The following is a 15,946-nucleotide window of genomic DNA, read 5'->3' on the forward strand; positions in this document are numbered from 1 at the left end:
AGAGATATAGAACCATCTTCATCTTCACCACAAGCTTCCACCTCAATAGGGACAAGAAAACCAACATGCAAATCTTCCACATTTTTTTTGCTGATGCATGATGCTCCTGCATCCGACTCCCATGGTAGGAAAAATTTTGTGAGTATGGAGTCACAAAATGAAGTAGCCATTGTTGACATAATTTTTTTCCTCTTCCTCCAACACATAGCTGGAACAAGTATCGAATGCTGACATTTCTCCTTTGTAATGAGCTCTATCCAAGCATAAATCTCATCCTCATTCAATCTTGTTGAATTAATCACACCTGTAATAAATCCAGCAACACCATACCAATCTTCCTTTGCATACCACACATGACTAACAAGATCCTCATGCAAAAAATCATCAATATCTTTTAAACTCATATCAAAGACAATAATCCCATGATTCATAAGAATTTACCTATTTGACATCGTCATCTTTGCTTGCCTCTTTTATGTCATCAACAATGCACGTAACTACTCCACTTGCTTGATCTCCAACTAAGGCACTATACTTCTCCTCCATTGCTGCAATCTTCAAATCATCTTGATCTACTTCAGGTTCGTAAGTCTTGTCATCTTTATGCTCTTCCTCTTCTCGTTCATCTTCTTCAACTTTAGGTTCGCAAATGATTTCCTCTTCATCTGCTTGCTCTTCCACTGGATCATCTTTCTTTTCCACATCCAAGGAATTATCAACATCTCTTTTCTGGTGACATGCTCTTTGTTTCTGCAACTTAGCTTCTAATTCATTCACTTTCTTCTGTAAATCAACTAGCAATGATTGTTGATTTCTTGCTCTAAATTTCTCAAGTCGAGGAATCCTCAAAATCCATCCAATCAGAAAAGTCATCTTCTTCTTTCTCTTCTCCATAATCAAGTATTTAGAAGACAAATCTCATGCAAGACAAGAACCTTGTGCAAACTGCCTCATAGTCGGCGATCTGTCTACACAATCAAGAACTTCTTCACAAACTTCAACCAACTCAAGGTCCTGGTGCAAACTGCCTCACATTCGGCGATCTGTCTACACGCTCAGGAACTCTTGCTCTGATACCACTGATGACGGGCCACACCACCCGTACCAACTCAGAACCAAAAATGCAACAATATGGAGATAGAGATATGACAAAAATGCTTCATAAAAGCATCATCCATTAATACTTGCAATTCATTACAATATCCTCCAAATGAAAGGACTCCAAATTCTTACAATATAAGAGATTTTTGCTCACTAAGAGCTTCTACAAGAAATTACATCCAAAGAGCTTCTACTTGAAGAGCTTGCCTTGAAGAGCTTCTATTTCTCCAACTTCCATTAGAAGAGCTTCCATTTCTCGAACTTGATTACAAATGATAATAAGCCTTGCTTAAATAGGTACTTCTAACCCAAGACATTACAAACACAACCAATGTGGGATAAAAGGTAAATACAACTACCTTTAAATAAATATTAAATTCCCACCCCAAATACAACTAAGCACCCAACAAATATTAAATACATGATTCAATAAACTTTCCACAAACTTCTAAATTGCCACCTATAAACCTCGATTAATGGAATGACAACTATTTTTATTATTTTTCTTTTTATGCCACCCATGCACCTCGAAAATAGAAATTCCTCTTTTCTCCTTTTTTTCTATTTTCCTATTTTTATTATTTTCCTTCCATTTTCGTCACTTTCTGTCTCCTCCACAATTTTTTTTTTTTTTTTTCCCTTTTTATTTTATTTTATAATAATTTAATTTTTCCATGCAAGATGCTCCTGCATCAATATACATATACATATGTATATATATACATATATGTATATATGTATATGTATATGTATATATATACATATATATATATATATATATGTATATATATATGTATATGTATATATATATATATGTATATATATACATATATAGATATATGTATATATATATATACATACATAGATATATGTATATGTATATGTATATGTATATGTATATGTATATGTATATGTATATGTATATATGTATATGTATATATATATATATATGTATATCTATATATACATATACATATATATATATATACATATACATATACATATACATATACATATATATATACATATACATACATATATATATACATATACATATACATACATATATATATATATACATATATATATATACATACATATATATGTATACATATATATGTATACATATATGTATGTATATATATATATATATATATATGTATGTATATATATATATGAACAAAAAATTTAATATATTACAAGTTCATGTCTGTAAATTAAAAAGATAACTGTATATGTCTACATATCCACAATATGTATGTATATATACATGTGTGTGTGTGTGTATGTACATGTATATATGTATATGTGTATATATATACACATATACATCTATATATACATATACATCTATGTATATACATATACATGTATACATATATACATATATATATGTACATGTATATATATGTATATATATACATGTACATATGTGCGTGCATGTATGTATATATGAAATACATGAATATATACATGCATGCATGTACATATGTACATGTATATATATTTATGTATTGTATATATACATGTGTGTACGTATCTACATATATGCATGTATAGACACATGGTGTATATATATATATATATATATATTGAATGCACATATATATTTGAATGTATTGCATATATATATGTACAATCAATATGTATATATATATACATGTATGTACATATATATATGCATGTATACACACATGATATATGCATATATACAAGATCTATATGCATATATACATACATGATATATATACGTACATACAAAAAAAATATAAAACAAAACAAAAAACGTATAAAATAGATAAAACAAGGAAAAAAATACCCTTTTCGAAGGTTGGTGATTTCGGATGCTTGTCCTCTTCCTTGTGCTTCCAATCGAAACTATTTTCTATAGTCAAAAATGACTTGTGGGGTCCTGCAAGTCATTTTCAACATTCCCTTTCTTTTATTAGTTTTGATTGAAACTATATTAACTAGTTATGACTAAAACTCTTTACTATAGTTTTGATTGAAACTAAGGATGCCAGCCATGGCATTAACAACCCCTGGTTGAGCTTCATAGCTCTGATCAAAACTCCATACAAATTTTTGATCAAAACTTTTTATGTAGTTTCGATCAAAACATTCTATGTAGTTCCAATTGGAATCAATTTTATTAGTTTCGATAGAAACTGATATGTTTCAATTGCAAATTTTTAAAAAGTTTCTATCAAAACTTTAAAAAGTAAATTTCATGGTTGCATGATTTTGGAGGATTTTCTTCCTTTGGAAAAGTGTAACTCACTATTGTGGGTTCACTCAAATAAGAAAGCCTTCATGAAAATAGTAATCTAAGGAATATGATGCTTGACTTCTTGTTTTCCCTTCACAAATCCACATTCTCATGATACACTACTTTGTATAATATATATTATGTGAAATCACAATACTCCACTTTTCCCTCTAACAATTGCTTTGTCAATTTCACCTACCAATAGACTTGCCAAATTTGAACTGTATTTTCTCAAGTGGCTCAAATATTCTATCCAATTTGCTCAAATTTTAAGCCATAAATATTACTTCTCTATAACATGTACCTCGAAAGTGGGGCTTTCCATTTATTGGTCTATCATTCTTGCAATGATGGGCTATTGTTTTATGTTCATGTATTTTGTTTCTTATATTCTATTTTCTTGTTTTTATTTTCAAATAGTATACATATGATACCTTTTTTTCTTGTATACGTTTTTAAATTTTTTAAATTTTTTTTATGTTTTCATTTTTGTTTGTGTCACCTCTTTTGATGCCCTCTCTACAAGACAAATTATACTATTTATGGTTGAATTTTTTTTTGTGAGGGCTCTAGTGAATCCACTACTTCTTTTCCTATTTCTTTTTATTTTCTTATAGCTTCACTCTCATGTTTATTCTTCTCTTTCTATTTGTTTCATTTTAGGCACTCCCTCTTTTATTTTTTATTAGAGGGAATAGGTTTTGAAGGTTCCACCAAATCATATTATTAAAGAGGCAAAAAGAAACATAAATCAAAAAAATAGAAACCAAAAACTAATACCTAAATATAAATACTTGAAAAATGGGGTTGAAGACCCACAACATTACTATAATTTTTTCACAAACTTGGTAGTCTCCACGTTTCTAAGGATGACATGCTCACTTTTATCCTTCTTACATTTGGAATTGCTCAATTTTTTGCAAAGGATCCTTGCAATAGAATCAAGTCTTCACTTTTGCCCTAGTTCATTATTTTTGAAATTAAGAAGTAGCCAAAATGGGGACTGGCCCAATATAGAAAAGAATAACTGTGTGAAGATTAGTCGGCAATTACTACTCAAAAATTATCCCTCCCCCTTTCAAAATTTCAAAAAACCACCCATAAACATAACAGCAATGTTGATACTACCATAACTATTGAAAGTCTTAACAACATGCAAAAACATGGCCATAAGATAAATATTTTCCTTACTATCATTCCAAAGAAAAAACCAAAAGGATCCCAAAGGCTCCAAATGTAATTAAATATCATAATAAATAAAATAAAACATAAGGATACCAGAAGGGGAGCTATCAGTGGTTCCTCATATTTTCCAGTAACACATGAAGCCAATTATTAGCTAAGAAGCTATATGGGACACAGTTTGTCTCCATCTCCTTATCATAAGTCTTATTTTCTTTGTTGGTTTTCATAAGGTAGAGCATAGTGGTCACCAAGTGCATGATGCAAACTAATAAATTCAAAACCCTCTCAAACTTATCCTCCAGGTCCTCGTTCTATTTAACTAACTCCACAGTGGAATTTTCTTGTTTCTCCACCACCTAGTTCTCTTGCTTAGTGTTCTCATTTTTAGCTCTAGTTTCTTCTTTCTGAGTGTGGTCTTCCCCATATGCCACATCCTTAATCACATTTTCTCCCCTAGTGCTTTCCTCCAGGGCTTGACTACTTAGAGTACCCATCTTGATCGGTGAGGTGACTATGTCATGCTTGACATTCTCAGATTTTCTTGACTCTGAACTAGTGGTTTTGAATGTGTTAGAAACCATGGAGGGAAAGGGGTTGGCATCCTCCATATTTTTAATTGTATCCTCACATTTTGTTTCTTCTTCCTCATGTTCCTTGTAATTCCTTTTGATGATCATATGTTTGGGCCGATGCCCATAAATTATCCCAGAGCCATCTTGTGTAGGTAAGGCAAGGTTAGCCAAGGGAATTTTCTCTCTTAGCCACTTTCTCAACCAACTTGTGCTCTTACTTATGTTACCAATGTTCTCAATATCTAGGACTTTAGTTTTCTCTCCCCTAATTTTCTTGGCCATGACTATGAGCTCCTCTTTGGGACTAATTTTAGAAGGGGGAGACAAGTTTTGAGCAGTAATTTTTAGGGAAGGAGGGCACATGCTCAAAATTTGAAGGGTATGTACAGGATCTTGGTGTGCCAAAAAGTGGCTATGTAAGAAAGGTGGAGTTTTAAAACATCTAAAACCATTTCAAAATATTCTCTGACTTTTTTCCACCCATCTTGATGCCAAGGCAAAAAGGTTAAACCAACCCTTATCAGGTATCTGATCCATTATCGGGTACCAGATATCATGTCAGGTATTTGATATGATATTTGATATCTGATATGAGATTGGATATCCAAAACCTATGACTAGGAATATAAAAAAAACTTGAGAGCATTTAAAGTTGTTTTCAATTAGCATTATTTTTCTTCCCATTTCAGATATCAAATACAAAAATGGGTGTACAATTGAGGTACGTAACTTTTTTTTCAATTTGATGTTTTTCAATTAATTTTATTTAAAATTAGGTTTTACTTAGTGGTTTTCAATCTATAACTATATTTAAAGTTAGGTTATTTTTAATAGAATTGTTGATCTATTTTATTTTAATTAAAAACTTAAAATGTTATTTTACAATTAAATAGGTATGGTTGACTTAAATGATATTGATGACACTGAGCCATGAAACAATGTTCTTCGAAACCCTCCATCAAGCAATCTAGTACTCCTTCAAAATTCTCCTCGAACTAAAGATTTGATAAATGTAATGCCTACCCCTAATTTACTTTTCAGATTGTATTACTAGATTCTTTTAGGCAAGTTCCATGGTTATGTTTTATGATTAGTAGTACCTGGTTATCGAATTTGATTAAATATTATCTAACACTTAGTTTATTTATGTGATGAGTTACTTAGTTATTTCATGTGTTCAAGATTATTTCTATGATGACACAAATATGTTGATATAGTGATTTTTAGCTATCTCATGATGATAGTGGATGGATTATTTATATGTAGTTATATGGTTACTTACCCCATACTTGCATGTTTATGATGTACCTGTATGTTTTAATTTATGTTTGATGTTTACGATGTGGTTGACGGAGAGAATCATAGTCACTTGCTAGTCAAGATCTATATGATGCAATGCTTCCCACCATTGCCTATTTAGTTTACATTATATGTGTATGTACATGTGTGGATTTTATGCAGATTGCAAGTACTAGACATTGACTTCCTTGAATTTCCAAGATGAGCATGCCCTATTGTAATATCTCAATGGTAAAAGTGGGGAGATAATTCTTGAGTCCAAATCCTAACCTAAGCCAATTGTCCTAGAAAGTAGGAGAAGAATCCAAATTGTTTACTCATCAAAATTCGTCAAGTGACACGAATTTGTGATTTTCACCTTGGAGTTTGACTTTGTGCTTTGTCTTTTAGTTGAGCTTTCAGATTTAGTTTTGTGGGTTTGGTGTGATTTTTAGTTATAATTAAATCATATTAAAAGATAATTTAATAAAAAAATTATAAATAAAATTCAATATTTAATTATATTTAATTAATTGAGAAATTATTTAAATAAAAGTATTAAATTTAATAGATTTAATTAAAGTTCTGATTTTGGCGTATTTATATTCATTTGATTCAATGATAATTATTTAGGAGTGTTATTTTAATAATAAAGTCTAAATAATGTTATTTGTTAAATTAATAAATATATTATTAAAAATGTCTTGTGACTTAATTAAAGAGAGAAAGAGATTGATTTAATAAAGATATTTTAATTAAATTGCACACAAAGGTTGCACATGAAAACTAAAATATAATAAAGAAATTAAAGAAAAGGGATTTCACATGATTGCACAATCGAAGCCCTGATTTGGGGGAAAATACTTTATTAGGAAATTGGAGCTCATTTCTCCATATACAGTTTGGAGGAGTGGATTTCTAAGAAAAGGATTTTTGAAGGAAAAGGGAAGTTCTTTCGTGTCTTGTGCATTCATTGTTTAGCATTAGATCCAGGTAGGATATCGCGAGTTTTGTATAGTAGTCTTTATTTTTTGAATTATTTATATTCTTCATGTTTGGATGAATTTGTTTTCAAAATTTCAATTAGGTTGAAACCCTTATTTGTTGAATTATCATTCTTTAATTTGGAAACATTTGTAAATGAAATTTAGTTTTGAAACCCTTATTGAAAATTTTATTGTTCCTTGTTTCGAAATCATTTGTATATGAAGTAAGAATTAGAAACTTTGGTTTTGTAAATATTTAGTAGGTTTCCATTTCGAGAAAGTTTTTATTTTTAGCATGTTTCCCTTTTTGCAATGTTTGCATTTTTTAGTAGGTTTAAATTTTTAGTAGGTTTCCATTTTTTGAAAGTTTCTATTTTTAGTAAGTTTCCATTTTTGGAAATTTTTTATTTTTAGTAGCTTTCCGTTTTTGGAAATTTTTTAAAGTTTTTTATAGGTTTCCATTTTCAAAAAGTTTCTATTTTTGCAAATTTTTTGTTTTTGGAAACTTTCCATTTTTAATAGGTTTCCATTTTTGGAAAGTGTTCATTTTTAGTAGGTTTCCATTTTTAGTATGTTTCAATTTCTGGAAAGTTTCCATTTTTGGTGGGTTTCAATTTTTGGAAAGCTTCTAGTTTTAGTAGGATCTATTTTTGGGATGTTTTCATTTTTAGCAGGTTTCCATTTTTCGGTACCTTTCCATTTGTAGCAAGTTTCTATTTTGGAAAAATTTCCATTTGTAGCAAGTTTTTGTTTTGAAAAAGTTTCAATTTTTAGCAATTTTCCATTTTGGGAAAGTTTTTCCAAATATAAATATAATTTTATAGTAAATTGAAAAAAAAATTGAGATAATTAATATTTTTATTATAAGCTTGGATGTGTTTATATGGTTCAAATATATGGAAATGATTTGTAATACTAGGGAAATTTAATTATTCAAAAAGCTTAGTAATTATAATACTTTAAGAAGACAAAAATTGGAACCCTAGTTGCATATATCAAATCTTCTGTTTTATTTTGAAAATCATAGTGAAAATTGACCTTTATGAGTTCAAACCTAAACGACCTATGAAAATAATTGTTAAAACTTCTGATGAGATTTGTGTTGTATTTCATGTTGGGGTTTGGATTTGACTTAGTTCTTTGACCAGTCAGGGTGTTTACCAGAGGCTTGGGGGTTTTTGTTCTGTGATGATGTTTTGTCTACTATCTTTTATACATGACCATAGTAATGTGTCACATGTTTCTATGATGAGTTATGATTAGTTCTTGTTTGTGCTTTCTAGTTGCTTATATAGAACAGGGGTGATAATTGTGACTTTCTTTTTGTAACCTTTGAGTTTTTGATCAGTTATCTTCTGGTGCTTTCTAGTTGCTTGTATAGGACTGTGGTGATATTGAGATTTGTCTATAGATGTTTTCCAGTCGCTTATGAGGGACTGAGGTGAAAATTGTGATTTTATGAGTTATAATTTTATGAGCTTAGGGTAGCTAATCAATGTGTACATTGGGAAGTGGCTTGCAATGGAGGCTAGAGCCTGGAGTGGCTACCTGGGTAACCCATTGTAAGTTTTTTTACTAACTAATAAAATTTCATTAAATGAGTTTAAAATGAATTAAAAAGAGTTAGTGTATGTTCCTCACCCATGCCTTGTGTGCTGGTACAAGCTAGGATGGGAGTGGAGAGGATGTCTGGTTGCGACCTTGCTTCATTGGTATGCCTTATCTATACAAAAGAATACTAGTGCCGCATAGAGACACTAGGGGGTCAAAGTCTAAAGAAGCTACCAAGGTAACCTTAGAGTTGGCTTATGCAATGACACCTTCCCACTTACATAATATATTTCCTGTGTGTCTTTGTTTCCTCTGGCGTTAGATGATACATATGTCTTGGTACCCTTTGAGATAGTTTTCTTTTAGCAGTTTCCTTGACTTAGATGTTGATTATGACTTGTTTTCTGATATACGTATGGATGTTGAGTTTATTTCCTTAGCATGGTGGGAGTGGGCCATTTAGGTTGCATGAGGTCGGGTGGTAGTGTATTTTCTTATACCATTGAGATCTGACAGCTAGATGTCATTGTTGGATTTGTTTGTGCATATGTTCCTTTCTATCTGATCTTGTTTTTCTATTGGATGGTTATACCCTTTTATAATATATTTGATTATCAAAGATCTTATGAGATGATGTATTATATTTATGATGTGTATTCTTTGAGCTTTTCATACCCTGTGACTTGCACAGTGGATGATTATGCATTTGATTATTTCCAAGTGGCATTCGATGTAATTGTATATTGTTTAAAATGGATTCGTACTTATGATTATTCTTTGATGTGAATTTTATTATTTATCAGATTTAATATTAGTTAAACTTAAATGTGATTCAATGTTATGGGACCTTTAAGAGATGTAATCTATTTTATGATGGTTGTTATGTACGTGAGTTAATTGTACCACTATAATATTCTATCTCTTGTTGTTATTAGATTTTTAAAAAAATTGTTTGAGAAACTTAATGAAAATTAAGGTTAATTTATTTTGGGTTCCCTTGCAAGGTGTTGCAATACAAGAAATTCTTACTAAGCTGATATGTTTGCAAAACATATATAGCACAATACTTTCATTAACTCACATGGTATCCATTTTAGACACCATTGTAGATAATATTCAAACACTTACCAATGAACAAAATGTTTCTCTTCATTGGTGTGAGCAAATGCATGCCATGTTTGATGATGGGTTAGACTATGATGAGGTTGTGGCCCTAAACATAAGTAAATATGATATACTTAACATTTTTGGGAATCCAAAGACTAGTAAAATAGTAGACCACAAAAGGCCCAAATTATCAATTAAATAGTGCACAAATAAGGCTATGCATGTAAACTTTTAGGATCGTTGGTGGATAGTTTTTGATAAACCTCCACACAAAAATTTAGAGGTGCCATTCTATTTCATTAAAAAATTGTATGTTGAATTTATGTTGGGCCTCAACGTGAACTACTAGAGCATGAGGCCCAACATGGGTGTAGGAGGAGGTACTCCTTAAGATAGATGTTTTTCCCAATGGAAGAAAGTTGGAACTTTTGTCTCACCTCTCCTCCAATATAGCATCTTGATATCATTGCATAGGCTAGCTATTAGACTATAAGAGCCATCCATAGATTGAGTATCCTATTGATATCACAAGCTAGGTCAGCATTACCTCCCCATGTTGATGATATTGGTGCAAGTTCATCATTAGTGAGATCATCACATGTTTGTGTGCCTCATACTTGCATAATGTGCAAGAATGTTTTTTTGGGTCCCATATGTGATCTTTTTGAATATCAATTTCTATTTGAGAAGGATGATACACTAGATGGGCCTACAAAGACTAGACACGTTGATGTGAGAGAGGAGTGGCATGCAAAGCCATGGGATCCTTCTGTGTCGATATGTGTATACATTTTTTTGTTACCACATATGTGATTTAAAGTTAATATTTTTAATAGAGTTATTGTAACCCATACTAACTTATACATGTATGTGATCTTCATTCATGTTTAGTTGATGACTGGGGAGGAGCTCAGACACATTGATTATGTCACACTCTCAGCTATTCTATTTGGTCTTGAGATATCTATGGTATATTATGTTGTGTTCTCATTGTTCTCTATTTGATAATGGAACATATATGGTTTCTAATATTTCTTTTCTCTTGTAGGTATCTCTTATTAGAAGGGGCAGAGTGTGGGGGGTGAGGCACAATCCATTGACAAGGGAAATGTAATTAGTTTCTTTTAAAGTGATTCAATATAGATGTATTCTTGTAAAATGTTTGTGCTAATGAAATTTAATTACATTCTTTATTGTATAGGTTGTGGCTACTAGTGATGAGTCTAGGTAGATTCAACATCGTAGACCCTCTAGTGTTTCCATTCACAGTGAGAGCCCAGTATATGTATAAGTATCATTTATTTGCTATTCTCCTTATTTTCATAAAAGAATTCAAAACTTATTTTCATGATATTAACAACTAGGCTTTTGTATCTTATAGGAAACACTTGGTGCATAAGAGGCTAGACATTAGAGTTTCATATCCTTACTCATGTAGCCATTATATCTAGAGGAGGAGTCGATAGAGATAAGTTTTAGTTTGAGTTTTTGATTATATGTTACAAATTTAGTATGCTATGAATTATAATGTTATAGTTTAAGTTTTAGATCCATCTGACAGACATACTTGAACATATATAAGCCACAACCAACCAAGTTCTAGAAATCTTGACATATGAGAGGACTCTTGACTGTTGTAGGAGGTCGATGAGAGAGGTATTTATGATGAAAGTGTAAAACATTAAATATTAATTACAAAAAAGATCATTATGCATTTCAGTAATTCAATGTTAGATACGAATAATCATATAAATTTAGTATTCTAACTTTGGGTTTTCCATTTTTCTTCATGTAAGAGGCATTTGGTCCACCATGTTTAGTGAAGAGACTGCATTTTATCATTACAACATATGTTATTTAAAGTCAATCTTTATAATGGATTAATTTTAACCCATACTGACTTATAGATGTATGTGATCTTAATTCATGTTTAGTTGATGAATGAGGAGCTCATACAGGTTGATAATATCATGCTCTTGACTATTTCATTTGGCCTTGAGACATCTATGGTACATTATGTTGTGTTCTCATTATTTTTCTAGATTTGATATTGGAACATATATGGTTTCTAATATTTCTTCTCTCTTGCAGGTATCATCTATTAGTGGAGGGTAGAGTGTGGGAGGTGAGGCATGTCCTTTTGACAAGTGAAAGGTAATTAGGTGCTTTTAAAGTGATTAAATATTTATGCATTCTTATAAAATGATTGTGTTAATGAAATTTAATTACTTTCTTTACTCTACCAGGCATGGCTATTAGTGATGAGTCTAGGAAGATTTTTTATCATAGACCCTCTACGATTTCCAGTAGCAGTGAGAGGTCCATCATATGTATAAGTATCATTTATTTGTTATTTTCCTTATTTTCATAAAAAAATTCAAAACTGATTTCCATGATATTAACAACTAGGCTTTTGTATCTCATAGGAAACACCTAGTGCATAGGAGGTTGGCCATCATAGTTTTGTATCATCACTCACATAGCCATTATATCTAGAGGAGGAGTTGACTGAGGTAAATTTTAGTTTCAATTCTTGATTATATGTTATAAATTTAGTATGCTACATGAATTATATCACTATAGTTTTACTTGTAGATCCATCTAAAAAACATACTTCAACATATATAGGCTACAACCAACAAATTTTTAGAAATTGACATACACTACTACATTTGGACCCAAATTATGATGGCCACCCATTGCCCAAGAAATAGAACCATGAATTGGCTCCTGTCAAATGCGTGCCAAAATTTTAGTGTTGCAAATTGTGATGGCAAGGGCATCCATCATGATTTTGATGGATAAAATTGTCATAACTTGGGAGAAGGAAGGGGCAATAGGTCATGCCAACATCGTCATAATTGTGATGTCCATGTGATAGTTGTGTTGTGGAAGCAATGTTGAACCATCAGAACTAGCCATCATAATTGTGACAATTGTGTCATCCAAATTATGGCTAGCCATCGGAACATGTCATTGCAATTATAAGGGATAGTTGAATTAGTAAAAATAAAAATCATAAATTCATGTTTAAAAAAATATATCGATGCACTGATGAATGGAATTGATAGTTATGATGAGATGGCTACATGTTCAAGCCCTCTATTTTCCTCTTCCTACTAGAGAGTCACATGTGCCTATGAGACATCATAAGCCCCTATATTTCCTTTTCCTTTTCCTCTTCCTTGGAAACTAACCACCACATCCAAAACACTTATTCACATAATTTGATTCAAACCATTAAAAGGATCATCATTATCTCAAAGAATTACCACTTTCCAAGCTAGTGTATAAGAATCATAAACCCAAAACACTTCTTTCACTGGTGTGGGTGGAAAGAGAATTATTGTATATGAAGAACCCATGTTGTCCCCAACAATTTATCTCCATGTAAGATGTTATCCCCATCTAGATTCAGAGAAAGACAAATCAAAAGCCAAGATTGAAATTTTTATTTGAAGGTAGTGTATCGCATTGTGTATATTTTTAAGGGAGTTGTGAAGCATGTGGAAAACAATAGGGGAGAGAAAAAAATTTGGATTTTATCTTGGAAAACTACCATATGCTAATCCTAGCATGCATTTCAACTATTGTAACCCCAATTTCAATGATCCCATATTATGCCGAAAGTGGGTGTTATATTTTAAAATCATTTTTATTTTCTAGATTCACACAGTTACTTGTCATGCAATCATAGGTTAATGTTGAGCTTTACTTTGTTTTGAGAATAGTTGAATATTCTCTACTAATCAAGGCCAACCATGTAAAGGTGGAAGCTCATTCCCGCCAACATCTAAATTCCTTGATAACAAATAAAATCTTTAAGAAAGGATTAATCTTTAAAGTATGAAAAAAGGTTCTAGACCTACAAAAGTGACATCATTTTCCCATCTTCTGGTGCATGTCATTTTTCGGTCACATCCAAAATAATATTATGCTACTTTGAATTGAGAATGCACATGCAACTTCATTCTATATGCATGGATAATAGGTGTAGTTAAAGAAACACAACACAATTACATTTATTTAATAGTTGTATTAAAATTTTAAAATTATACACCATCATGAACATTAAAACTCTAGCAACAAAAGTCAAAGTTACAATGTTTGTGATGGTCTATAACTTAAAATACCTAATTAAAGACCTCTAACAAAAATGCAAACATGTTGCACTTTTCAGCTGCACCTTATATCTTATGCATACGAGTTGAGATTGTATATTGAAGTATGGCCTCCTCTTGCATTGCCTAAAATGAAGAGATTCATACAATTAGTTTTCATACAATCATAGGTTAATGTTTAGCTCCATTTGGTTTTGAGAATAATTTAATATTCTCTACTAATCAAGGCTAACCACATGAAGGTGGAAGCTCATTTCACCCCACCCTCCCAACATCTAAATTCCCCATTAACATCTAAAATCTTTTAAAAACCTGATCAATCTTTAAAGCATTAAAAAAGGTTCTAGACCTGCAAAAGTGACATTATTTTCCCATCTTTTGGTGCATGTCATTTTTCTATCACATCTGAAATAAGATTTTGCCACTCTAAATTGAGAATGGATGTGCAACTATGTTCTATATGCATGGACAATAGGCATAGATGAAAAAATGCAGCACGGTTACATTTATTTAATAGGTCTATTAAGTTTTTAAAATTATAGACCATCATGAACATTAGAACTCTACTTGTAAGAGTCAAAGTTACAATGTTCATGATGGTCTATAACTTAGAATACCTAATTAAATATCTCTAACAAAAATTCAAACCTATTTTATTTTTATGACCCACCTGATATCTTATGCATAAGAATTGAGATTGATGTTGAAGTATGACCTCTTTCTACATTTCCAAAAACCACTAGATTCATATAGTTAGTTGTCATGAAATAATAGGTCAATGTTGAACTTCACTTGGTTTTGAGAATAGTTTAGTATTCTCTACTAATTAGGGTCAACCATGTGAAGGTGGAATCTCATTTGCAACCCCCCCCACAACATCTAAATTCCTCATTAACATCTAAAATATTTAGGAATGGATCAATCTTTAAAGAACCTAAAAGTCAAGCTACTCTTAGGGGAAGTCCATCTTCATTCCTCATGAGAAATTCATCACAATCCTTTAGTGTTCCCATGCATCTAACACAGGTACATCTAAGAATGTCCTCATCACCTCTTGCATAAAATGAATCCAATATTAGAAAATGCCTCCTAAGAAATAATAGTTCGAGTGAAATAAACACATGAAAAATGAGAGAAAAAAAGAGGAATCTACTTAGCAATAGGCATTGCCATCACATCTGTGGTCATACTGTGTTTTGAGTGATTTTTTTTTTTTTGCTATTGTGCCATGATCTATATGTTTACATACATACATAGACACGGACATATGTTTGTGTGTGTATATATACATATACATACATATGTATATATATACATACATATGTATATATATACATACATACATATACAAAGATCAGAAGGGAATGACAACAAAATGCAAAGATCATAAGGGTATAGAAAAAATTGTAGCTGTCTACTAGTCTCCACCAATGTTCAGAGCTTGCCACCTTCATTCACGCATAGCTCTCCACAATCGATAAAAGAAAATGGGAAGTGATTAATCTTGTATTTATTTTTCTTATAATCCATAATCCACAATCACAAGACCTCTCTATATATATACATACATACATACATATACATAGACACACACATATGTGTGTGTATGTATGTATATCTATACATAGCTAACAAGACTTGACTTATAACAATGAAAAACATATTTTTATGAACACTAACTAACTCATTTATTTCATTGATGTTCATTGCATTTTGATTAGAAAAATCATAAAGAGGGTCCTAAACCCAGATAACAACAAAGTATTCATACCTTCT

Source organism: Cupressus sempervirens, chromosome 5 (assembly GCF_028749045.1).
Source record: "Cupressus sempervirens isolate cs-2001-9-10 chromosome 5, ASM2874904v1, whole genome shotgun sequence".
NCBI lineage: Eukaryota > Viridiplantae > Streptophyta > Pinopsida > Cupressales > Cupressaceae > Cupressus > Cupressus sempervirens.